Source organism: Equus przewalskii, chromosome 1, assembly GCF_037783145.1.
Source record: "Equus przewalskii isolate Varuska chromosome 1, EquPr2, whole genome shotgun sequence".
NCBI classification, from domain to species: Eukaryota; Metazoa; Chordata; class Mammalia; order Perissodactyla; family Equidae; genus Equus; species Equus przewalskii.
This window is the reverse complement of record NC_091831.1, coordinates 18641117-18668488: the sequence shown is the minus strand read 5'-3', so window position 1 is coordinate 18668488 and position 27372 is coordinate 18641117. Positions and strand designations below refer to the sequence as shown.

The following is a 27372-nucleotide window of genomic DNA, read 5'->3' as shown; positions in this document are numbered from 1 at the left end:
TTTGAGACTTTCCAATCCCCCCGGCCCCTTATCTTAAATTGTTGGAAAGTAAACATTCTACACTAACATCAGAAAAACTTCATCTGGGCTGATGGATTGTACACCTAGAGCAGAAATGAACTTGGAAAGGTTTAAATGACATTTAATCGGTACGTCCCTGGCTTTGCCAGTGTGTGGGTTTAATTTAGGTAACATTTGTAGTACTAAGAGACTACAGCACAAAGTGTGTGTCTACATATATTTTTAATGCATTTTCTTAGGATTTTGTAGGCTCTGAAAGTGGAATTGATAAATTAACCTCTTGAGAAGATAGCTCAGCCTTAAATATTCTCTTCTGTGTATTTATATGATGAGCTGGACTTCGTACTTTGGAAATAATTAATGCAAGACATATTTTTATAGCAAATCCATGACAGGTAGAATTATGCAAAGCATGAAATAATTCATGTATTTTTTATTTAAGTATCACAAAATGTTATCCATTAATATATTTTGCCCTCTATGTTACTTGTAATTTCTAAAAATGGCAAAATAATTTTCTTAAGGAGAAAAATCTTAGGATGCACTGTGTCAAATTTCAGGCTCACTGCCTCCTTATTTTGTAGATTTCTATAATTGAGTATAATTTTATGAATTATGCCTCTCTTATATGAATATTAAATACATATATGTATGTGTGTGTGTATATCACAAAATAATTTATTTCCGTAAAACCACATCTTGAGTCATCATTTGGGAAAATGTCTCACGAATTCTCATGTTATAAACGAGGCATGTGGAGAGAAGGTTGACATGTTCCAGAAGCTTCCTTCTTCCTCCAACCCCACAATAAAATGGATGTTCATAATTACACATGCTCTTCTATTGCCAAGATTTCAGGGCTGGACGTGATCTTAGATCAGGGAGGCTCAACCTGCTCTCAGAAAAGGAAACAGACCCAGAGATGCCTTAAGTGAATTGCCCAATGTCACACACTGAGTTAGTGGCCAGAGCAAGGGCTGGACCCAGTTCTCTGCTCCCTTTCCGGGGCCTCATGGAGTGTTCTCTCCTAAGGGAGTAGAAAGTACCTTTCTGTGGCTGGTTCTGTTTCGCTTACTTATAAATCAGGTCATCATCAGGGCCAGTGTCACAGGTGTCAAGAACTTGTCGGCTTGGGGTTCTGATGTAGTTTCTCTGAAAAAAGTGATGCCGTGTATAAAAATATTTTAACAATTCACAAAGATTTTTAAAAAGTGTGATGGTTACAGAGTCCTAGAGAGTAAAATGAGGAAGCCTGTCGGTTTCACTTTTCTGGCCTCCTTCAATTTCCCAGTGTGGGTCTAGGCTTGGAAATTTATTTCTCTGCTTTTGGAAATGCTTGGCAGGACTTGCCCACATTTTTTTTTAGCTACAGAGAAAGGATGTTATCTTTAAAATCCCTTGGAGGCTTTTTCTCTCTTTAAGTGTGGAGAGAAGATTCAAGTTCTAGAAGTGGTTCAGATTGGACACAGCCCCTCACAGGTGTGGCATGGTGGAGGTCCACGGGTCTGTCCTGTTGCTCCCACGCGAGAGTGAGGACTTGTCCAGAGAGGTAGTCATTGCTCTCCTTCCCTCCTTCCCCTGCCCCTCCAAATCCCTTAAGAACAGTTGCTGTAACTGAGGCCCCAAGCACCTTATTTTCACGTGTAGAAATTAACAATCCAAGGAGTTGGGAAAACATATTTTCCAGAGCGAATGTGGATCTTGGCGAGGGGAACAGCAAGGGGACTCCCTTTTTCCTCTGCTCTTTATTAGAAGCCATGTTTACTATAGCAACCACTTCGGAGCATGCACCACCCTTTAGATGGAGACCCTTGTCCAGAGGAGGCACAGCCAGCAGCTGTAATACGATCTCCTGTGCTTTCTGCCTTGCTCCTGGGGACCCAGGGAATGGCCATTGCACAGAGGTTATGGGTTGGTGTTGGAGGGCGGGCTCTGGGAGCTGGAGAGAGGAGAAAAGCCATAAGCTTGGGCAAAAGGAAACCAAATTTGTGAAATACTTAATGCTTGTGGCAGCTGAATGGTGTCTTTGGTTACATGAGTCAGCCCTATAATCATGCATTTCCACAATCTTCACTGACACTCATGGGTGAGGAGGGGGATGTTGAGTGTGTGTGGGGGTGTTAGTAGAGGGAGACGGGAAAGCAGGGTGGAAGAAAGGCTGGAGATTGTTGACCCTAACAGTTTTTGGGATTGAGGAGTCATACATGTTGGAACTACATGTTTATGATCACTTTTTCACTGGATATAGGGCAATGTGTTGACCAAAACCTGCTTGGCAGGTACAGTGTGTCTGTATTTATAAAGGGAGCCTTCTGGATTATGGCTGATGTACTGTTTGGGTCTTTGTGTAGCTCAGCATCAACCAGAAGAGTCTGGTTCATGTTCAGGTTCGCTGATGAATGGCTGACTTCTTTCCAGACACTGGACTCTTCCTCACATTTTGTTTTTTGTTCTTTTAAATCAAAAGTTGTCACATCACAGCGTTTCATCAGACATGTTTCAAAACAGTTGTCTAAGGATTGCTTCCTAATTTCTCCGAAATTTGGATTTATTGTAATATCTTGGCCAAGCTATTTCAAAATTATTTCTGATGTTTTCTTTTGAAACTGGAGAAGTGTTCAGTGTTTGTTAGTAATCATTAAAGACTCTAACTATCACAGGTTGCTAAGAAAATAACTTACCCTGGGACCCATTTGGGGCAGAATGTTCAGATGGGGATTTAAACCATTTTGTCATAATATTTTAATCTGGTTGGATTTTTTTCATGTGCTATACGGGTTACCATATTATAAAAAATGGGTGTGGAGAGTAAATGTTCTTAGCACTGGAGTTCACTTGATCAAATAATATTTAAATTAAGAAGCAAGCCCCAGAAATTTTAGTTCCTGAAACTGATAGAGCATCTTGTTTATTATAGTCTAGTGGCTCCTAATCTGTTCAGAAGAGAGAGGAAATTATTCCCCAAGGATGGTATCTTGATTTTTTTTGGTTGGCCAGAAAAATAGGAATTTATATAACAAATCCATCTCTCTACCTCCCTCTTCTCCACCTTCCCTCTCCCCCGTTTTCCCTCCCCACACCCCCAGAAATTCATCGACCTCTTAGGAGTCCTAAGTTCCAGTTTCTTCTCCTCCCCGCAGAGCCTCCCCAGTTCTATTTTCGAATTCACATGAGTAGCTCCTGTTTCCTTCTCTGTGGTGTTTTTAAATTGATATTTTTAATTCTTTGCTCTTTTTTTTTCCCCCTCTTCCAAAATAAGTGCCAAGCAGCTAAGTTGTGCTAAGTGGTGGTGGTGTTTGAGTCTTGGCTGACCCGCCTCCAGCAGCCAGTAAGCTGTGTGGTGAGGAGCCCTTCCCTGGACTCCACCCCCAGTGTCTTTGCTATACAAAGACTTTCATTTAACTTCCTTTGTACCCAGCGAAAAAAGATTCTGTACCAAAAATGGTTGTATTTCAGTATAGCGAATATCTTACAAAACAGTGAATGGCTTCAGAAATTCCTACCATTTTGTCTTGGAGGTTTCCCTTTGAAGTCGATGTGGAATTTTACCTTGGGGTGGATTTCTAGCAGTTCTTGGTCTTATGTTTTGTTGTGTAATGAGCATCGAGGTGTGGGATGAGAAAGTTGTCTGAATCCTGAGGAGCAAAGCCTGCCAGATTGTGATGGTTGTACTTTTTGTTGTTGTTAGTGCTAAAGCGGAAAACTCTTAGGAAGTGTAACATGGTGGTAGGACTTCAGACAGGGTCTCTGCTGTCTGCGTTGAGCATTTTCAGGTAAGCTCAGAGGGCAGGTGAACCTTTCGCTTTTTGTTTCTGAGGAGTTCAGGGGAATGGGGAGGGACCTAGTCACAGTTAATAACAAGAAACTACTTTGAGAGCATCCTCTTGGTTATTCAATACATGCAGATGTTTTGATGGGTTATTAGAGTTAGGTTGTATTCTCCCCTCTTCTGCCAGATGCTTATTGGCTGTTGGTCTGGGCTAGGAGGCTGTGTGCTAGATGCTGAGGCTCAGCAAACCATTCCAGCCCCTACCCATGGCGGGTGGGCATTGTGCCAGGTGCCATGAAGAGTACAGGGCCCGTGAGGTATGACCAGGGACATGGGATTTCCACTGAGAAATTGGTGATGATTATAAGCTGGATGGCCCTCTGGGGAAATGACATTTAACATGAGATTCGAAGGACAGATTGGAGTTGGCCAGAGGAAGGTATGGGAGAAGGGGTAGAAAATGGGAGAACCTTCCAGGCAGAAGGAAAAACACGTGTTTAAAGGTCCTAACGGGGGACAAAAAGCTTGGCTGTGAGAGACTCAGAAAGCCAGCTATGATGGCCGCGGGTCGCAAGGGCACAGGGAGAGTGGCCTGGGTAGGATGTGGTCAAGGTTGACGTTTAATCCTAACTACCGTGGGACGTCATTGAGGGGTTTGGCTTGTGTTCAGCTGCTGGCAGTGGCGATGGTTAAAGTGGACAGATTTGGAGGGAACATCAGTAGAACTTGCTGATGGACTAGATTTTGGCCCTGAGGGAGACAGGAGAGTCAAAGGTAGGTCGATGGAGTTCCCATTTACTGAATGGGGAATATTGGAGGAGGAGCAGGTTTGGGGTAAAGGGGTTGTTTTTATTTTCGTTATTGATTGATTTTTTCATTCTAGCTTTACTAAGATATACTGTAATACAGTATTGTTAATTATAATCACCGTGCTGGACATAAGGTCCCCAGAACATACTCATTTTCTAACTGGAAGTTTGTACCCTGTGATCATCATCTCCTCATTTCCCTTACCCACCCAGTCCCTGGGAACCACCACTTTATTCTGTTCCTGGGAGTTCAGCTTTTTTAGATTCCACATATAAGTGATATCATATAGTATTTGTCTTTCTCTGTCTGACTTATTTCACTTAGCATAATGCCCTCAAGGGCCATCCATGTTGTCACAAATGGCAGGATTTTCTTCCTTCTCATGGCTGAATAATATTCCATTGTATACATATACCACATTTTGTTTGTCCATTCATCTATTTATGGACACTTAGGTTGTTTCCATGTCTTGATTATTGTGAATAATGCCTCAGTGAACGTGGGAGTACAGATGTCTCTTCGAGATCCTCTTTTCATTTCCTTTGGATATCTACCCAGAAGTAGGACTGTTGGATCATATGGTAGTTCTATTTTTAATTCTTTGAGAAACCTCTGTACTGTTTTCCTTGGTTGCTGCACCAATTTACATTCCCAGCAGCGGTGTACAAGGGTTCCCTTTTCTCCACACCCTTGGCAACACTTATCTCTTGTCTTTCTGATGACAGCCATTCTAACAGGTGTGAGGTGATATCTTAGTGTGGTTTTGATTTGCATTCCCTGATGATTAGTGATGTTGAGCTCCTTTCCATGTAACTTCTTTGGAAAAATGTCTGTTTAGTTCAACAGTTGTCTTTCTAGAGAGATTAAGATGCTAGGTTTCATGACCTCCCCTCCCCCCCAGGAGCATGGCAGTATGAAATGGGAACAAGCCAAATTTTTAATTGGCTTCTTAAGACTAATGTTGATTATCTATTAAATTCCCATTTATTTAGAGTATATTATTTAGGGAAGGATAGAAAATTCTCCCTTTCCTTCCCTAAAATTTAGAGAAGTAGCTTTAATTGGTCTTCCTCTTGGTCTTGTGTTCACAGTGGATTCAATCAATTTACATTTATTGATCCCACAAATACTTAGTGATTGCTTACCGTGTGGAAAAAGGTATTCCAGACGTCGAGAGAAAGTGGAGTCAATGATGAACAATAATAACAGTAATAGCAAATAAGCCTGTAGCACTTTGTATGTGCCAGGCATTGTTCTAGATGTTTTATTATCCCTAATCTCCAGAGGAGGAACTCATCACAGGTTTTTGCCCAACTGTAGGAGTCAAGGTGTGAAACAAGGCAGCCTGGTCCCAGAGCACACCATTGTCTTAGCCTCAGCTGGGGAAGAGACAAGTAAATGGTTACATTGTGGTGTGCTGAGGGCTGCCACCGGGAGCGCCAGGAGGAGCCCCGAGCCCCAGCTGGATGGGGTGGGCGTGGCTCAAGGGGACCTCCTGGCTTCACTGGAGTGGGACATGAGGATGGCTAGGGATTTAGTTTCTGGAGGTGGCTACTGCAGAGAACTCACTGACACATTGTGGCAAAAGAGGCCTTCTCTACCGGGGCAGTGACCTTTGCGTGATGTGAGGGTGTGAACTCCTGATTTCCTAAAAGCTTTTCCCTGTGCACTGTCTCCACACCCTCCACTGCATATACACTTTCTCCTTGTTGTTTTTTTTAAACCCATTTATCTATGACTCAGCCAGACTTTCTAGAATACTTGGCATGTGTTTCCTAGCAGCGGCTGAGTCAGAACTTTCCCATTTCTCAGACAGAACCATGGTAAGGGTGTATGTTTTGTCTAAGGATACAAAGCAAGCCTGTGAGCACTAAAAAAATGTTACATTTATTAGGAGAGCTATGAGTATCTCATACTGAGAACCAGGTTGTCTTTTTTCAGGGAAGAAGTGGTAGATGGGATCAGTAGTGCTTTGAAGGGAGAGAGTGGAGTAAGCCCCAGGATGTACATCGGGCCATGATGGATGGAGTGTATGGTTCAAAGTGCAAGCTTCCGTCTCACCTTCTTATGGTGAGGAATTCTGAAGTTCTTGAGGTTTGGGATCATGGTGTGGCAGCTGACCACCATGATGATGGAAAGTATTCTACAAAGAAGGATTGTGTAAGCTCGCTCGTATCCCTTTCAGATTAGAATCACAGAAAGTTTCACAACCTTTAAATCACATGTCATGTCACCCACTCTGTCCACATGTCATGTCCCTTCTGTCCTTTACTCATTGTTGGAAATCATCTGTGGTCCATACGATTCTTGAACACAGAAACGGGGCATCTGTCTCCTGATGCAGACCATTTCCTGTTGGTACGATACAGGCTCTTAAGAAAGTTCTGCCTTGTCATTGAGCTGAAATCTCTCTCCTTGAAATGCTCACTCCTTGATTTGTGTTTTGTTGTTCATTCTTCTCATGCGTCCAGTTACTTATCTTGAAAATTTCAAGGTAGCTATCGTACATCCTCCCCTCATCGCCAGGTCCTCTCTTCAAGATTAGCCTCACTCGTAATTCACAACTTCAGTGACTGATGTTAAACTATTTAAGGATGGGAATTGCTAATTTTCGATTGATAAATCCTACCTCTAAAGTAAGTGAAATTAATTTTTTAACGTAGCTCTCCTCATTCATAAAATTTACGTTCATTGTAGACACTTTGAAAAATAGCCCATAATCTTACCACTCAGAGATTACATTGTGAGTAACTTGATATATTTGGTCTATTTCCTTCTAGACTTTTTCCTCTGAGTGTATTAATATTTATATTTTTAACGTTGTCGAGCTCCTAGTAGCACTCAATATTTCCAGCCTTGTATTTATTTAAAATGAAAATTGCTGTAGTGAATAAGCACTTCCCCGTGCCGTTAAAATTCTTCAGGATTTTTAAGGACCAAATAACAGCCCATAATATGATTATACCCCAATTTGCTTAATCAGTGCCATATTGTCGGCGTCTCTCCTTTTGTTTCTACGATTCTAAATAATCCCATGAAGAACATCTTTGTGCCTAATCCCTGGGCCCCCTCCCCCCTTTATTATTTTCTTAGGATGGATTCCTAGGAGGGAAAGTAAATGAGAACAACCTTTAAAAAAATTTCTTGATACATAGCCACAAATTATTTTCCTGAACGGTCTCAACTTTTAGAACTGTCAGCAGTGTGTGAGAGTGTTACACTCACCGTGATTGGAGTGATTTTCATGTTTCTGGGAATTTAACAAAAGAAAAAGTTCAGGCTTCCCTGGAAAGATGTGCCTCACTCCACCTCGTTCCAGACAAGAGACACGACCAGCCCATCCACATCACATCAACCCTCGCAGGGCTTTTCACCTTCCAAATAAATGACTGTTTCTTAAACAGTTAGTAGGTTTGAAAGTCAGCTGATGGTATTGTGGTTTTACAGAATTACAGACGTTCCATTTTAGATAACTCACAGCATACCTCTTAAAATAATACCCTGAATATATATGTGGCACATTTAGGGGAGTTTTAGAGTTCTTGTAGTATGCTTTTATAACCTCAAATAATTGTAGAGTTTTTAAGTTTTAGTGTCTCTCTTGTCATGGCATATTATTGAACAAAGATACTTATTTGATGCTGTGTGTGAATATGACCCCGCATTGTATTTCTGCGAAAATATGCCTACTTTTCAAAGATGCCATTTGTTGCTGTGTTTAAGATCAGCCCACGATACATGCTGGGAAGGCTGGCGGCCTCACACAGCCGTGACCGTTTCTCAGTGCTGTGTCCTGTTGTGCATAGGGGAAAAGGCTTTGGCAGCTCTGGGGAGCGTTTCCTGACATTTGTCTCACCCAGTGTTAATAAGGTTACTGGAAAAAGGGTTCCCTCCTAAAATAGGTTTAGGGAAGCACTGGGTTATGCAAAGTCAATTAGTTTCTTGAGGGCAGGATCTTGATTCCTCCCAGTGCTCCAGACCTTTCCTAAGGAGGGGTTCCTAACGCGTGCTTGACTGTGGAGCTCTTCGCAGCATCCTCAGGGTCAAGATCGGAACATACTTTGGGAAGTTGTTTCAGTTTCAAGCACCTGCTCTCTTTACCAAGCGTGGGAGCCTGTTTTAAATTAACATGGATCTACTTAGAGCTCAACTCATGGTTTTGCCTATGTTTATCTTTCCAGTAAATAAAACAAAAGTGTTCATTTGGCACCCATCCTCCCCTGCTTGTCATTTCTTCCCTTGCTGATTAATTCTATGCATGAGGCTTGTTTCTCCAGCCAGACTGTAAGTTTCTTGAAGCCAAGGAACCCTATGTTTTTTTCTTTCCATGTGGCTTTCTCCCCTCCTACTGTGGTGCTTTGTTAATGAAGCAGAGAGCCAATTTCTGGTGAGGGACTGGAGTTGATTTAGTCTGGATTGAGTGTGATTTTATTGTTACCTTAAGAGTGTTCAGGATTATCCTGGTTAGCAGAAGAGCTTGTCTACATGTCCGCTTTCTACCTGATGTGGTAGCATGTTTTGGAGAAACATAATTTTGAGTTATGACATTGTGCATGGCTTGCCAGTAACTGGATAATCCACCCTTATACATTCCAGCTCACTGCGGAGCGTGTCTAATCGCCACGGCAGCATTTATGTGGAACGTGGTTAACACAGAAGCTCCAGAGGGTCAGGTTGTAGGGTTTCTATCTCTTTCCATCTTGGCCTAAACAGGCCGTTCCCTATGAATCCTGGCATGGGGGTGGGTCTCTGACCTTTTTAAGAGAGGGCCCAATTGGGAAATCCAGGACTTGATTATTTATTATGGGAAACATGTAATTTCAACAATGATATTGTAGGGTATATGAAGTGATTCCATGATTGGCTTGTTAATGGTGTGCAGGTCAGATTTTCATCTCTTAATACAGAGGGAGAAAACACTGGGATTTCAGCATTGTTCCTTGGGATTAAGGAGGGAGCTACCCTAGACTGCTCTGGCTGGGAAAGTTTATCATCTCATTTTGCATATAAGGAAAATCTAGTGAGTCTGCTGGTTGCCCAGGATTCCAGGGGCAGGAATGGCCATGTTTAGAAAAGTGTGCAGATCCTTCCTCCAGCCACCTGCTCTCCCCTGAGTGCCAGATTCAGCCTCCATTCGCATGCCAAATAGATATGGGAAAATTAGCGTATCCAGAATCAAACTCTTTATCTCCACCCTCTCCCCATCACCAAACCTGTTACTCCCAGGGTTCCACATCGCAGTAGAGACCAACAACATTCACCAGTTGCGTAAGCTCCAAAGCTTGGAGTCCATCATCGACTCGTCCTTTTCTCTCACACCCACCTTCAATCCATCGACGTATCCTGTGGGCTCATAGTCCATCCGCATATCATATTAGCTCTGCCTTCACAATGTTTGTGGAATTTGACCACTTTTACCACCTCTGCCGTTGCTCCTGGAGTCCAGTGTACCATCATCTCTCATTTGGATGTTGCCAGAGTGTCTGCACTGGTCTCCTTGCTTCCCACCCCTGTAACTTCCTATCTTCCATGCGTGGTCCCTGCACTTCATTCCCATACTTGAGATGGGCTTTTAAATGCTTAGATCAGGGGCCAGCCCGGTGGCGCAGCGGGTAAGTGCGCACGTTCCACTTCTCGGTGGCCCAAGGTTTGCCGGTTCGGATCCCGGGTGCGGACATGGCGCCGCTTGGCACGCCATGCTGTGGTAGGCGTCCCACATATAAAGTAGTGGAAGATGGGCACGGATGTTAGCTCAGGGCCAGGCTTCCTGAGTGAAAAGAGGATTGGCAGCAGTTAGCTCAGGGCTAATCTTCCTCAAAAAAAAAAAAGGGAAAGAAAGAAAAAAAAAATCCTTAGATCATATCGCACACCTCTACTGAAAATCTGGAGTATAGATTTATCTTTTGAAAGAGACCCAGAGCAGCTATGAACAGGCATGTAGCTCTGTCACCTGATTGAAAGGTGGGACTTTTAGATTCCAGGGTCAGGAATGGAGAGCATAAAGGTCGATTGGGCACAGGCACTGGCCACGCTCAGAGTTTTGTGTTGGGTGGAGGAGAGAGGGGCCATGGGGCAAGCACGTGGTCTGAGTGAGCCCCCATTCGTCAGCCCTTTGCTAGTGCAGCAGGATGTGGCAGATGTCTTGGTTATACCCCCAGAGGGACCCAGATGCCTCCTGACTGCTGCATCTGAGCCCTGCCCTTCCCCGAAAGCATGAGGCCTGTTTAGCCATAGCCTGTCTGCAATGAGAAGCTTGTGAAGAACTCTGGACAGCGTGATGCAATCTGTTTTCCAGCCAGCGCCTGCAGGGTGGGTGGATCCGGCCAGTGATTAAGTGCATCACCCAGGCTGTTTAATAGGCTTGAATGAGATGGGGTCACCATGTGTCCAAGTGCAGTGGGGCAGAGGCCTCTTGTTCTTCCTGCTCCGAGGGTGCAAGCTGCCTGTTTCTCTCACAAGGACACTGTCTATGTCGCTCAGGTGCTGGGGTGAAGCAAAGTGCAAGTGTTTAAAAGGCTGAAGAAGGAAGGAAGAAAGCCCGCACCACAGGCCTTGAGACTAGACCGTCCCATGGCCCCCAGAGATCTCATGGGGTGTGGGAGCCCCATTATTGAGACCTATCTTTGGACCCCACCTCTGACTCTTCCCCTTTCTAATGCTCCTGAAGTCAGGCCTGACTCAGGGACACACATAAGATTCTGAGAGAAGTGTTTTTCACCGACCCTTTCAAACTCAAGGGAGAAGCCAGCCTGATGGGTGGAGGAGAACGTAAAACCTAAAAAAAGTGACAGAAGGAGCATGGCTGGGCAGAAGAGCCCCAGGGCAAACCTCTGCGACTATTCAGTTGAAACTCAGGACGAAATACTTTTTTGGAAAGAGGTGACAGCCCTCTTGAGCCAAAGCCGATAAATGAAGGAATGTCTGAAACCCAGAATTGCAATGACCAAGGCAAGACGTTGTCAAAGATCAATTTAGTAAGTTTGGTGGAAACCATTTCTGTTTTTAGAATGTAGCCAAGCATCCTCCCTCCGTTCTTGCTCAGGCTCCTTCCCATCCCGCTTCCACACAGAGCTTGATTGGTATGGTCTTTATTGTGCTTGCTTCTTAAATTATCAAGTTGTTTTCAGGTGTGGAGAATAACACCTGTGTGCCAACCTTACGATTAAAAATGGAGTAGGGCTCTGAAGATGACATTTATCTCTACACCATTTTTTCTTGCTAACAGCATCCTCCCCCACCCTCCTAACTGTGGGGAACTACTTTTCCCTTCTCCTCCTTGGTTCTGGGAGACATTTAATTGGGCAGGGGGCAGGCATGTGATTTAGGCAAAGATACTTATAAGTCTTCAAGGGGCAGAGAGGATCTGTAATTGTGGCTCTTTGCAGCTACCCTCATGCCTGCACCCAAGCATTCACGGTGTGTCCCATTGCACGGAGGGTGCTCATTTGCAGAAGATTCAGATGGCGGGTGTCTTGATGACACTGTTTAATTCTGTGTGGTCAGCTCCAATCCTGGACTACCCAGTTAGGAAGCCAACTGGTCTGAGATGGTTTTCTGTCACTTACAGCCAATGAAGTTCTAAGTGTAAAGTTTTCCAAGCCTTATCATAGAAAAGTTGGTTCTTTTTTTGAATTTTTAATTCTTTTGAATTAAAAATGCTGGAGCCTGAACTGATTATTCTGCTACCGTGTAATAGGGACCTATGTGAGGAGAACACACTTGCCTTCTTTACTCTTGGGTTGATTTGTGCTAATCTGAGAGTTGCTTTAAGAGGGAGACGCACGGTACACAATCTTCTCCCACAAACGATTTCTAGAGAGAGGCTTGTGTGAAAAAAGCAGTTTCCATGAGTCGCTCCTATGGTCCTGGGGAATTTTGAAAATGAACTTCAGGTATTTTCATGAAATTCCTGTTTTCGTATTTTTAGTTTCTCAGTGTTTTCTCTTCTGGCCCCTACTTAATATACTCATCTTTGCCCTAAAGCTCTCTTATTTCGGATCCTCAGAACTATTAAGGAATAACCAGTTAATTAATAGTATTAAGTACTGCCCTTTTTGTTGAAAAATGTGATAATAACCAACCTATGTAAATAAGGAGGTGCCACTGCAACCTCAGTGGTCTTCTCTACTTATTAACACTTACTTATATTATTTTAGAAGCACTGCTTTCTTACTGTGGATAATTGGTGGCAAACTGGGCATACAAGTGTTCATTTTTGTTTAATTTATTGATTTTTACTGTATTATTTGATGAAGGTTCTATCCATTTTCCTTTAAAACACATATAAGCATGAAGAGCACTTACAACTCAGAAGACTTGGAACTGTTGTTCCAAGGACTTTGAACAGGGCACAGTGTTTGTTCCCAGGCTGTGGGCTGGGTAGTAGCTTCTGCGTGGAGCATTGTGTTCCGAGAGATTCTAGGCCTTAAAAGTCAGGGCTCCAAGGGGAAGAATGCATTGATGGATTAATATCTGCCCAGGGTGAAGGAGGGGGCAGTAGAGGTGTCACAGCTGTCATTTCTGCTTTAGGCAGTCGACTTTTTCAGAAATTGCGACTTCTACTGGATCTGTCAGAGCCCAGGCAGATGTCCATTAAGCTGTCATGGTGAACAAAATTCTTACCGACTCACCATTTAAAAACTTGTTCCAAATGAAGTGATGGGGAAGAGGAACAGTTTTCGTTAGAACCCGGAATGAGAATCTGCCCAAGGAAATGAACCTAGGCTTAGAAGATGGGCTGTGGTTTCGCAGTTTTGATTTCTTCCACTTCATTCCTCCCAAGGCCAGGATGACTCCTTGCTCCCCCACGATCGATAGGTCTTACAGGACGTGACGTGGACCAACTATGATGTGCAGATTCAGCGCACTTTTTGTGCATCACACCTGTGAATGCTTGCAGCGTCCGCTCTCGTATTTCTGACAGTTACTAAAAAATGGCCTTCAGGGGTAATCGTCACATTTCTCCTTGCTTCCCACCCGACAATGAAAAGTTGCGTGATTAAAAAAAATCAAGATGTGTCTGAAGAGGGTGATAACTTTAATGTTACCTAAACCTTTAATTTGGAAAGGTAGGCTTTTTTGTTATTGTTATTAAATGAACCACCTCCTTGTTTATCCAGTTTGTTTTTGGTGCATACCCGTGCTGACTCTCATCCCGATTTATTTTCCACACTATGAGTCCAGGTCTGATGTGAGACGCAAGCATGGCGCTCCTTGCCAACAATCTCATGGTTAAGTTTTAGAACATGATTTGAAAAATACAGCCCATTGAGAGGCACTAAGGACATATGGGGAGCTAGTGCGTGTTTGGACATCTGTGTGGAATAAGTGAATGGTCACAGAGGGTGTTTGTCAAAGAGAGGGAGGGCGGGCCATTGGCGCAGGGAAATGGGCTGGGGTTCCAGGGGTGGCCGGTGCCGCATACGGAGGCCAGCAGGGTTGGGTTTGGCCAAGTGTTCCTGTGTCTGGATGCCTATGTGAATTTCCTCCAAAGGTTTTCAGTTGGCAACGTGGAATCTGCTGGATGGGGAGCCAAGGGTGGGGATTGTTGGGATCCTGTTGGGCACAGGAATGTGATACCAGAGGTCAGAATAGAAGCCAAGGGAAGGGGCTTGGGGAACTTGTGTCATGCACTGTCCTGGAGCCTCACTTCCAACAGGATTGCAAATTATAGACCAGAGCTTTATTCTCTCTCAGGCTCGCTCCCCTGTTCCTGTTTTAATCTCAGACTTAATCCTAGACTTACATGTTGAAAGGGAACTCAGGAGTTCTCTTGGTGCAAAGCCCTCATCATGATAGTTAAGAAATGGATGCTTTGAGAAATGGTGAGACGTACTCAAGATCATGATATACTGGAGGTTTACTGAGTACTTACTAGTTCTAGTAACTTTACCGTTCTACTGATTTACTAATTTTACTGATTCACTGTTCTGAGTAATTTACATGACTGTCACGTTTCATCCTCACAGCATCCGTATGAGTTAGCTATTATTACTATTCCATTTTATAGATGGGGAAACTGAGGTTTAGCTGGGGGAATGCTCAGGTCACATAGGTGGTAGGTGGCAAGCTGGAATTTGAATGCAGGGAGTCTGACTCTAGCACCAGGACGCTCCCCTGTAGGGTTATAATGCCTCAGTCGGACCGAGCACACAGCCAGGGAGGGGCACATTTTCCGACAGAAACCCAGCTGGTGCCAGTCAGGCTACACCAGGAAACTGGAGGCCTGCCGTGCCTTTGTGATGCTGTTAGTTCCTGTAGAGGAAATGAGGCTTTGTGGGTTCCTAGGAGGAAAAGGCATGAACTCATGGCAAAAGGAAGGAGCTAACAAAAGTAGATTTGCATCAAGATGAGCCTTTCATTCATCTCAAATTATACCTCCCTTCGCACAATGTGGGTGTGTCTGCAGACTGGAGGGTAAGTTACAAATCTTTTCGGTAAGTTACATTGGATGAAATGCTTCTCTGAGTATTTTTCTCAGATCACCAACCAATTAGTGCCAGGCATAGTCATCTCTAATTTATCTTGTGTATAAATTTGGATTTTTAAGTATTGGAGGTTTCCAAGATGATTGGCAGTTATAAAACAAAAAATACTAAAAGATAGAAAGGATAATATAAGGAACACACTCATGTACCTGTCACCTAGAATAACAATTAGTAATCTTCTCCCCTGTGTTTGAAAAAACAAAACCAAACCAACATTCCCCTTCCTAGTCCAGGATCTTCCCTCTGGAGAGGTAACTGCTGATGTAATTTGGTGTCTCTGCAGTCCAGGTTTTTATACTCTTTGACATGTATGTGTTGATCGTCAATGTATTACAGTTAATGTCAGTGGTTTTTAAATTTTAGGTTAGTGGGTTCATATTTCATTTCTACCGCTTGCTTCTCTCATTCAGCATTGCATTTGAACTTTACCCATGTTGTACATTTAAATCTAGTTCACCCATTGTAACTGTTATGTACTATTCCATTGTATGGATATACTGCAGTGTTTGCATTTCTGTATTGATAGTTATTTGGGTTGCTGCTGGTTTTTTAAGATTACAAATTGTGCTACAATAGCCATCCTTGGGTAGGCATATGTAGGCACTTGTGTAAGAGTTTCTCTGGGGTTCATACCATATAGAGGCGTTGGTTGGACATAATGTGCTGGTTTCCAGCCGTAATTCACAAGGTATGGTCGAGCTCTCCCGAATGATTAGATCACTTCGTACTTCATCACCAGTGTATAAACACTTTCTTTCCCCACAGTCTCACCAGAAGTTTATCTTGTCAGACTTTAAATTTTTGCCAATCTGATGAGTGTGCTGTGACATCTTATCGTGTTTTAATTTGCATTTCTTTGACTCCTAGGTTGACAATCTTGTCATTCGTTCATTGTCTCCTCTGTGGCTTGACTGATTTAATCCTCTGCTCATTTTTAAGAATCTGATAGTGTTTCCTTATTGATTTATAGGAGCTATTAATAGGAGTTGGAGACTTGGCTATGTGTTGGAAATACATCCTCCCAGTCTGTTATGTTTTAAAACTTTGCTTAGATGGGTTTTAGATAAAAGTTTTAAATTTTAATATACTCAAATTTGTCAGCCTTTCCCTCTGTGCTTTCATTTTGCGTCTGCTTTAAGTAGCTTCACATTCTGCGAGCAGTTGGTGCAGAACTGTGATTTTGATTGAGTGCTATCTAATAAGGACATCTCAGAAAATTGGTAGGAATCTAAGCCAGAGAATTGATTTTTAAATTAGAATTTTTAAATATGAATAAAAACAACTCACTTGGAGCAAGATGCAGAATCTGTGGACAGGACCCATATCTGGAGAATATGGAAGTGCAGGGGCAATAAATAACTCTTGGTCACGTGATGATGAAGTGCCCAGCTCTGAGGCGGAAGCTTTCCATATTTTATTTCATCAATCTTCTCAACAGTCCCTCTTGAAGTAGGCACTTTTATCCCTATTTTCAAGATAAGAAAACCAAAGCTTAAACAAGTTAAATTTATGAGGCACACGGCAGAGCCAAGATTCAAATCCAGATCTTTCTGACCACAAAGCTTGTGTGCTTAATACTACACTCCACTGCCTTCTTGAAAGTGTCTTGGAATTTGTTTGAGTTCCAGCATCTTTATATGTTATTTTCAATTTGAATCTAATCGGAAGGAAAGAGGGGTGAGCGTGCAGGACAGGAAGAAAACGAGGCAGGGCTTGAGATTCCACAATAGAAACTAAAAACCCGTCACTAGGAGGGCAGTTCGAAAGAAAGAGTTCCGTGTTTTCATAAAACCAAAATGTTAAGCCCAAATAATGACATCATGCAGGTCTGATGCTGAGTAATCACCCTCCCCGTATTATGGATGAGGAGGGGCAAGAAGTCAGGGAAGCTGTTTTTGCCTAAGGAATTACATTCCAGGGGACTCCGAGGATTTAGGTAACCACAAAAGCCATTTATTTCGAGTACACTGAGATTTCTACCACTTTGATCCCTAATCCATAGCATAATTAATAAATGAAATGTGCTGTAGTACGGATTTTTTACAAAGTGTACTTTTAAAATGGCTTTTGGTCTGACATGATTCATTTACCACTTGGAAAATCATCATCACTTCAGATGGGCAGGCCAGGGGAGGGCGCCTGGTGGGAAGTTAAGTGCTGTTTCCCGGGACAGGGTCGCTGTGCTGGGCCTCTACAGAGCTGGCCCTTCTAGACATCTCCCTGACTCTTTGTCCTCCAGGAAGCCTGAGGAAATAAGGAGGTCAGGACTGAAATGTTAACCGAGTCTAAGTGTGTCTGAAGACCACAGACTCATAATCAATGAAGATCTTTTTATCTTTGCCCCTTTATATCAGTTGAGGAAAGTTGCTATGAGTAGGTGGTGATAATGAGAGTCATTACTAATTGTCCAAATTGAAACACCAGACATAGACATTGAGCTAACCTCCCTTGTCTTTCTCTCTCTCTCACTCACCAACAGATATTTAGTGGTTGTCTAGGAGGAGACAGACTGGGAATGTATCAAGGGGCAAGAAAATATTCTTGCTCTCCTGGAGCTTCTCTTCTATTGGGAGGAGGGAAAGGAGGCGTAGAGACCCAAACCAGTAAACAAGTAATATGAAAAAAAAATAATTAAATTAACGTATAATAATAATAAAACAAAAGATATTTTTTTCTCTTATGTGCCAAAGATTCTATGTATATTACTTCAATCCTTAGAACCAATTGAAGAGTAGGTGTTGTTATTATTGTTGTTGCCATTTTACAGATGAATAAACTGAAGCCCAGAGAGAAAGGAAGTAACGTCTGTCTTTATTGCTGGAAGGTCAGACCTTTGCAGTATTAGTTGGGTCAGTAGCCAACCTCTTATTCACTGGGCTCTCCTTCCAGCTGACAACAGGCAAGGTCCTTTCACATTGTGGTGGAGAAGAAAAAGCAGGACAAGGGGACAGCGAAGGACCGTGGTGGGGGCCTGTTTCAGATGGAGGGGTCAGGGAGAGCTCCCCTGGAGCACAGTGTGCAAACTGAGGTCCGAACCAAGGGCGGTTCCAGAGCTGTGATGCCCACCTAGAAGGGCGAATGGAAGCTTCTGGCAGGAAGGAGTTAATGCCTTGCCTGTGCCCTACACTGGGTCCTTAGGCCTTAAAAAGGGGAAGAACGTGGTGGCTGTAAATGTTACAATCTCACCTTTGGCCCTTAGGGATTCAGTCTTTCAACCTTGGCTCGGTAATAACTTGTGGCTGCCCAACAGGGTTTCCTTTTAGGAAACGGGAAAGAATGGCCTGTTACATTCAAATATGCCGTAAAAGTATCACCATTTATTTCAGTGTCTAATGACCGAGTTGGGGGCAGCTGAGGAGGCTTTGAAAGGGTCTGAAGAGGCCCTTTAGAGCAGAGATGGAAAGGGGTGGGGAATCCTCAATTCTAAACAAAGAGTCGCAATGGGAAGATAGCCAAACTCTGTTTTTGGAGAGAGTGAGAGGGAAGAGAAAGGTATAGATGGTTGGTTGGAAAATGTGGTTTGATAGGCAGAGTTTGGGTAGGAGCCCTGAGAATCAAGGGTCGTGTGGATTTCACTCTGTGGTTCCCTGGGGCAGCTGACAGCCCGAGCCCCATCCTTCTGCTTCCTGGTCGGCTTGTGAAAAGAGGGGGCCCGTGTGTCCAATTTGAGCAATCAGGGGGGCTGAGGGAGGTCGGATCCATGTGGCTTTCAAGTTCTCAAGTATCCTGTTCCTTGTAAAAGTTCCAGGTTTTGGGTCTGGGGCTCTGTGTGTGTGTGTGTGTGTGTTGGGCAGGGGGAGGTAGCTCCATGTGGAGAGATGGGCTTGGTCCAGTGGGAAAGAGAGAGAGCTCCCAGCACAGAGTGACAGGATCTGGTATGCAGCAGCAGGAGAGTCTGCTGCCTTTATTCCATGGTAAATCCTCGCACAGTGCCATATGCTGTGGGATTCCGAGGCTGTGCATAGGGTGTGATCTGGTTCATGCCCACTCCACAAACAGGAAACGGTGCTGGCTGCTGCATGTGCTTTCCGTGGAGATAAAGAGTCAGGAGAAGGGCGCCAGAGTGTCACCGATGCAGCCCCCCACGACCAGAGGGGGTGGTGTTGGGGTGGCGGTGGGGGGATGGGAAGGACTAGGGAAGTGGGCTGGAGAGGGAGGTTTGGGCTGTAATTTGTATAGTTAGTCAGGCAGTGGCATGGGTTGGGAGGAAAATATTGATGTACGCTTTTTGTTTTTGAACCTGAAGTTTGGGTTTTCGGACGTATCTGTGGATTTTTAAATGTTTTCTGAGCGCCAGAGTTTGGATGTTAGGTCAGTGTAGGTATCCACTCCTATGGACACGTTTCAGCGGAATATTTTCAAGACTCCACAAAAACATGAAGTTTTCAAGGCTGGGCGACTTGTTCAGGCACCCCTCCTCCCTTTTTTTTTTTTTTTTTTTTTGGCAAAACCATGCAAACCTTGGTATTCAAAAATATTTTGTTACTTTTCTTGGCAAGGAGTCCCAAGAAGGAATTGCAACACAGTCTCTGAGTTAGGAGGCAACTTTCTGGGGAAAAGGAGGGGGTGGAGAGGTTTGGAGTTTGAATCAAAAACAGACACCGAAGCTTTAATAAAATAAATGAAGCGGAGCCCTTTCAGCTCGCGGACGACCGTATTGGTGCGGGTCAGGCAGCCTAGTGGAAATTGACAGGCTGAGAACTGGGACATAAACAAAAATGTCAGTCCCTGGGAGTCTTGTTCGCTGGACAATGTCTCAATTGTTTCCTTGGTTTTCAAGGCAGCAGGGGAGAGTGGAATATTAACTGTTTACTGCCCAAGGCTGGCTGGGAAATTGCTTTGAGAAGGGGGGGAGAAAAAAAGATAATAGAATTTTTATTTAGAAACTATTAAACGTGAGTAAGTGGTAGGAAAAGCACAGATTGTTTTCTCCTTAACTATCTGCCATTCAACTCCATATTCCTAGATACGATTTCATTTTTGGGGGACGTGATGGTGTGTGTGAAGGGAGAACAGAGTGTTTCTTTTCACATTTGAATGTTAGCCTTGCATATTGTCACTTTTTAAAGATAGATGCCCTGTCGGTTATGCGCCCCCAGTGGATATGCGCCCCCAGTGGATATGACAGCGGGGTTAGGGAAGGAAGTGAGATTTCTGATAACAATTTAAATTTTAGCTTTCAGCTGATATCCTGTTAGTGTTTGTTCCTCTTAAAAATGCCTCAATGGAATAAAAATCAAGTGGTTGGAATTTTACAAAACAAAATGTACTCTAGTACCCATAAAAATACACTTAGTGATTAAAAAAAGGGGGAAAAGTAACTATATCTTAGAGAGAGAACTGGCTACAAAGAAGGTGCAGACTTCTATTCACACTTGAATTTACTTGATTAGAGAAACAAACAGCAAAGCCTGGTGTATCAGCCTTTATCTGGGCAAAGTTCAAAACTCAACTGGTAATTATGTCCTTAGAATTGCTGAAAGGACTGTGTTGTTACAAAAGCAGAGACCAAGCTTAGAGCTTACTTTTTCCGGGACAGAATGCACTGGGGTTGTTTGTTAGATAAACTTGTTTTAATAAATAGGGGTCAGGGGAGAGGTCCACGTTCTTGGAAGACTCGGATTCTGACTCCCTGATAAGTGGAAGTGGTTGTCTTTCTCTCCCTTTTAACTTTGAAGCCAGAGGTTTGCAGCAGCTCAAGTCAGCCGCGGCTCCTGCTTCCTGTCAGACAGGAAATCACTTCCTTAGCCAAAATTACAAGCTGTGGCAAAACTCCCCGGCCACACTGAAAAGAGCATGTTTTTCCCAGAAGACTGTGTTTCTAGATGCGGAAGCGTAAATTGCTAACGCCAACTGATGGTGGCATGCCCAAAATACCTAGGGAAGAGTGTAGTTGGAAGGAGGGCGCGTCCCCAGGGTCAGGTCACTGCCGGGAATGGCTCAGTTGGCTGCTCTGGGATGAGCCAGGGGCCATGTGGGGTGGGGTGGGGTGGAGTGGGGTGGCTGCTGTGTGCAGATGAGTTTGTAGCTGCCCCCGGGGAGCCCTGGCCTCTTTGAGCTATATCATAGGTCATGTCTAGGCGAGATCCCTCACTGTTTATTTGGGAGCCCTGAGGTCCTAAGGGTGGTAGACGGCAAGCTCTCCTTATTGCCTCACAGATTCAAGAGGTCTTGGGAAGCCGTTGTCAGCTTTATGTATATGTCTACCCCTCTTCCCTTTGTTATCCGGGGTTCTGACACCCTTTCCCCCACCCCCTCAGCCTCATGGCTTCCTTCAGGAGGCAATCCAGTGGTTTCGGGGTTGCTGGCTGGCTTGGCCCCCAGTTGCTTGCATTTCTTGGTCATTTCACCAAGAGCTCAGGGGTGACAGCAGCTCCCTCTGCCCCTCTGGGACAGTGTGGAGACCTTCTCCTTCACCTGGGATGCTCGTTAGATAAACTGCTGCTTTCCATGTACATTTCCTTAATTTAAGGGAAAGGCATAAACTCAGCCAAGAAGAGGAATTCACTTTTGCAATGACTTATAACCCTTCAATCTCCAGTTTCCCCATATGTCTCGGTATTAATGAGTATACTTATGATGGTCGCTGCAGGTGTTAGTTTGCAAGTGTCCGCACTGTCAGTGTTGCCCGTGGTCTTTGGTTGGGTGAGACTTGGGAGGGAAGAGAAGACTGTGTCACCCAGGAAATCTGTCTTCCATTGAGATGAAAGGGCAGTGCCTTAAGTGCCTGCTTTTTCTCCCTTTTTTCCCTCTGACAGTTATTGATTCTCCCTTGGAACCTACAGTCCACGTTCTGATCTTTCTCTTGACAAAGGGAACTCCCAGTTTGTTAGCTGGTGTGTGCACTAGCAGGGTAAGAGTTAAAAGTAGGCACTACCTGCCCTCTTGAGAGTCGCAGTATTTTCAGTCTCTTCCCGCTCAAGAGCCTAGAAGATGTTTCTAAAAGAATCTCCTTGGTGACTTAGAAGTGAAGAGAGCTTTAGAAGCATGACATGAAGCAACAGGAGGAAAGGGGGCCAACGTTGCTGTTCGACATCTGTTTATTTTGTTGTGAACAAAGGGCAGGAGATTCCTCTTACTAAACTTCTGCTGGGGTGGGGGCAGGGCGTGGAGAGCAAAAGTTTAAATGACACCAGGGCTGAAATAGTTGCGACGTGTTTTTCAGCAGAAATGTTATTACTGCGGGAGAAATAAATTCTCTGAAGATGACCGATACTAACCGGCCAGTGAGTTCTTTCTTGCCTCCTCTGTGGCTGAACGCCGAGGCCACTGTCAGAAGGCCTTCCTCAGACCCCCACGTTCTTTGCCTAACCTCTGTCCTCGCTCTTGCTTGAAAGTGGCCGCCTCATCCGTGGACCAGAAGCTCCTCAGTGCCTGATTGGTCTGTAGCTTCTCTTTCTCTTCCCACATGTTCACAAAATACATCCATGTGTAGCCACGAGAAAAGGGACCACATCATGTTCGCCTACAAGGCTTAGCCTAGGTCTAACCCCACAGGAATATAAGGTAACATTTTCCTGATGTGTAGGGGTTTCTTTTACTGCTTCTGGTCACATTTCTTTCTCGTGTGGTTCTTTTATGACCCTAGCACATTTTTTTTTCATTTTGTTCCCTCCCCTTTTGGGGGTGAGTGTGTGGCAAGCGAAGGTATGAGCAGATAATGGTTAAGAGAAAGTTTAGTCTTTCCGGGCCAGATTATTTAGTTTGTGCCCTTAAGGTAAAAAATCAACCCAATTAAGGGCCCATTAGGTGTTTTAATAGTGACTAAGTTGTATAAGCTGGGGAAGGAGTTGAACCAAGACCTGGAGGTCAAGGCTTTGTGGTCTATTACAATTCCCCTGGAGTCGTGGGCCTGCGGGACCCTCTGGGGTCTTAATAAATGAGTGAGGGTTTCATTTTGAGCTCTTTACTACCAAAGACTGAATAATAAATTGGGTGTGATGGTTTTGCCTTAAACATTAACAGCCAGAGAGAGAGAGAGCGTGCGCGAATGTGCGTGTTTATAGATACACATATATCATGAATAATTTGTTGGGGGCTATGCATAAAATTTCTCATTTTCCATTAGGGAAATCAGTGCATGGAATGACCTCTGGCCCTGGGAACTTGGCATTTCCATCCTGTCTCCCCTGCTTGACCACAGTGCTCGCAGACAGGGCAGTGTTTCTGTTGTAAAGTTACACACTTCCTGTCATCTCTCTGGGGGTGGCCTTCGTAAACCAACTTTAAGAAATAGCTCTAAACTCATGTACCCCACTCCCCCCTCCCCCCTTGCATTGTCAACATGTCTTCTGTCCTTGGGGCAGCAGTGTTTGGAGATGCAAACTTGTCCTTAGAGAGAAACACTCTCTGATGATAGGCTAATGCTGGTATTTACTAATAAACTTCCCTTCTGACAGTCATTGGCTTCGGGGCCCCAAACCAAACTATTTGCCTGCTTTTATGTCAGGCCAAAAAATATACTCCTTGTTTCCTCCCAGTGTCTTAAACAATGAAGCAATGGCATTTTACAGAGCTGTCTGTTTTGGTGAATGAATGGAGATGGCCCTGTGATTGTGGCCGGCTCTGGCTGGAGGGAGGGAGGGAAGGAGGGAGGGAGAGAGAGGAGAGGGGAGCCTGGGTGGACTGAGGAGGGAGTGTGAGCTCTCTGTGGGCTAAAGGAAACAACACTGGATGTGACATTATTTTGATTATCTGAAACTGTCGAATTGAGTCTGCTGCCTCCCAGGCCTGCCAGCCCTCCCTCTCCTCCTGGCCTCCTTCTCTTGAGACCCCCTCCACTGGCTGATTCTGAACCTCTCCCAAGGAGCCAGAGGCTGGAGAAAGAAAAAGGGGCCAAGAAAAGAGCAATGAAAGAGTTTTTATTTAGCGAAAAGAGAGATGTGCCAAGAGATTTGGTAAATATTAAACCAAAGGGCCAAGCACAGGAAGATTAGACAGTGAGAGAATGAGTGAGCGTGTGTGCACACATGCACAAGCGTGTTAATGTGTTTTGTTGGATGGGAGGATTATGCGCCATCCAGGCAGGTTCAAGGGGGTTCCTAAAAGGCTGTGGGGTTCCTGAAATAGACAGGTCTAGGGAACCCTAGGGAGGAAGGAGGGGGAGGCCATTGCTACTTGGAGACACTGTTAAGGACTGGCTGGGCCTGCACCGACATGCTTCTGTCTCCTGAACAGGGACCATTTCCTTTGGGCTGTCTACGGGGTTTCCAACCAGGCATCAAGCTTTTTTTCGCTTGAGAATTTTGTGCTTCGGACTCAGGCCAGCTGCAGAGACCCTCCTACCTGCTGAGGACAGGCCTCATCTGATGGGAGGGAGGGACCCAGCCAGGGTAGGCTCCGAATGGCGGCCACAGAGGTATTTCCTCGCTGAGTCCAGGCTTTGCAGGAGGTTGGTGAACATTTAAATGGGAGTCGTACATTCACATCTGCTTTTATTTTTCCCATTTCTGCAGGCCAGACTGAAAACTTAATAAATTGTATGAAACCCAAGTAAGCATGGATGTTAAAGGACATTAAATAAATTACATAAGTATGCCTACCTGTAACACTTTTATAAGGTAAATGCACGTGGGTTATTTTGCCATAAATGTGCACACGGACCAAGATTTAGTCTAAAGCCCCCTTGTTTCAGCCCTGCCGCTGGTGAAGGTGCTACTGTTCCTCAGCCCCTTCCTTCGCGCCCTGGCAGCGCGGCAGCCGGGCTTGGAAAATGCGATAATGACGCCATAAGTACCCTCGTGCAAAAGTTGTTTTTTGTTCCAAAACATTGCCAGTTCACAGCATGTAAAACTACCACGGATGCTCCAGCCAGTTTTTCTTTTTCCCCAAATAAGGCAAGCATTAATGAAGCAGCTGAGGGCCTGGGAAAATATTTTGTCATTCCTTAAAGTGAAATTTCATCCCCTTTCTAGGCAGCCCCATAGATTTTCAGCTGAAGTCTCAGTGCCTAGCCAGAACTTGTCGGGGAATAGACCATGCAGTTAACCTTGTTTATTACTATTGTTAGCTCTAATGACCATGGACCTATCTAATGCTCCGCCTTCATGTTTCCCCGAGTGTTTATCCAGTGCCTGGAAGGCTTTGAGTAAATGATGGAAGGATCACCCCATTCTACAGATAGAAAAGTGAAGTCTAGCCAGGTTCCCTGACCTGCCTCTCATTGAGTTATGAGCCGGAAGCTGGGCCAGGCGGAGCTCCATCAACCAGAGGCTGCGGCCAGTCTGGTACCACCGCTCCTTCTGGAGCCCACTGGAAGGCAGGGTGGTTAGTGTGGCCTGTGTGAATGCTGTTCCCCAGGCCAGCAACCTCAGGAGTGGGCAGAAGGTCTATTTTGAACGGGGGGAATGTAGCCTCCTATTTAGAAATATGCAATGTAATATCCAAACAGTTTGGAGATATTTTGGGCGAGGTCGCGGGCAGAGATGAGAAGACATCCACGGATCCGTTCTGAGAGCTGGAGACTTTGTCCCAAATACTGATGGTGTGCAAAGTAAAGAACACTCATCTTTTAAACTTTTTCTTTTTAACTCTAAGGGGGCTGTTTGGGACTGTATATTATTTTTGTCTAGTCTATTGAAAAAAGTACTTCCTGCCTGCAAAGTCACGCAGCATTTGGCCTCCATTGCCTGGCCCCTTTCCACTTGCAGTTGTGTGATTTTGTATTGATAGCTTAGTAAGGAGCCTTGATTTCGTCATCTGTAGAGAATGGGGAGAACCCTGGCTTCCAAAGGGACAGGGCTGTGCTGCCTGTTGGTTAGGAGCACTGGCCTTAGAGGTGGATACACTTTGGCTTTCTCCCTGACTGCATCCTTGCTGGGTCAGCTCAGGACGTTGTTAATCTCCCAGTTTCCTTGTCCATACAGTGAGGAAGAGAATATCTACCTCCTTCCTGGCTGTGGTCAGGAATGAGAATTTGTGAGGGTCAGATGGGCTGATGAATGTGCACATGCTTTTCAAACGGGGATGTGTTGCTTTGCCCTGTGTTTTGGAGGGGTGCTGTTAATACTTGGAGTGCTTTGCAGATACGTCTCGTGCATCAATATAAGGCTGTGAGAATTCTTATTATTTGGTTTATGTCTGAAGGTGAAAAGCATGATTCAAGGGCATGAGAATGACTGTTTGCAATACTATTTCTAAATTCTAATACACTATCAGTTTTAAGATATGCCTTTAATAACAAATTTTCAGGGTGTAAAGAAACACTGCTATGTTAAAGTTAGCTACCTATCATATGTATTTAAATTTCAGAAATGGAAAAATGTAGAAACAATGTGAGTCTTAGAATGGAGGAGATATGCCCGTGTATAGATATAATTTGAATAAAAGCTGTGGTGTTTGGAGCTCTAAATTTCAAAAGGATGCTATGCCAGAAGCTTCCGAACCCACTTTTGATCACATAAAGGTATAGGATTTGTGTGGACCAGATTTTTAAGCTGCACTCAAAGCATAAAAGCAGACCAGGGTCATTAGACGTGACTGTGCCAGAGATCAGCTCTTAGAGAATCAGGCAGACCAATTTTGCAGGATTCTATTAATGAAGATTCTGCAATTCCAAGTTTTCACATTGTTTTTGACTATTAAAGGGAGTTGCTAGTATTGATGGATGATGAGGCTGGGTGGCTGGGCAAAGCTGGCGTCTCCATAAGAACACCATTGAAAATATGTCCACATTGCAGCCTCTCCTTCGTCCCTCTGCCCATTAGGAGGTGTTGGGCTGCAGCCTGAATGGTAACAATGAATACAGAGCCTTCATCAGAAGGTGATATTTGAGCATTTAATGTACCACTGTTCCCATGTGTTCTGTTGGGAAGAATGGGCACGCACATTAACCTTACTGTAAGTGTGATGCATTGGAACACGCTGTTGAAGAACAGCCCAATGACTATGCATTTCTGCTGTGAGCGGTTTTGAATACCTCAACATAATAGCCCCTGGTTATTAGCATATTATGTGAATTGGACAATGATGTATACTGTGAGGACCTTGAACTAAATCCACCAGTTAAGAGCCTGTGGGATGGGCTCCAGAAGGACTTGGAGTTGTGGGCGTTGAGGTTGTCATATAAAGAAATGAACTGCAGACCACTGGCAGGAGAATTTTCTGGTAAGACTCAGCCCAAAGTAAATTTTCAAATGCTTGGACTGCAGCACAGAATTGACTAATGTCAGATTAATTGGATCTGGACTTCCAAATGTGGGTCAGTTTGGGTTGGAAGTCATTTTGTTATCCACAAACCTCTTTGTACCTCTTTTCCCCCCAGAAATACTCAGCCATAAGTTTTCT

The 27372-nt window shown here is 44.2% G+C and overlaps 1 protein-coding gene across 50 annotated transcripts in view; it reads left to right on the top strand.

Moving 5' to 3' along the window:
• TCF7L2 (transcription factor 7 like 2) overlaps positions 1 to 27372 on the top strand; it is a 193504-nt gene that overhangs the window by 75695 nt on the left and 90437 nt on the right. The window lies entirely within an intron of this gene.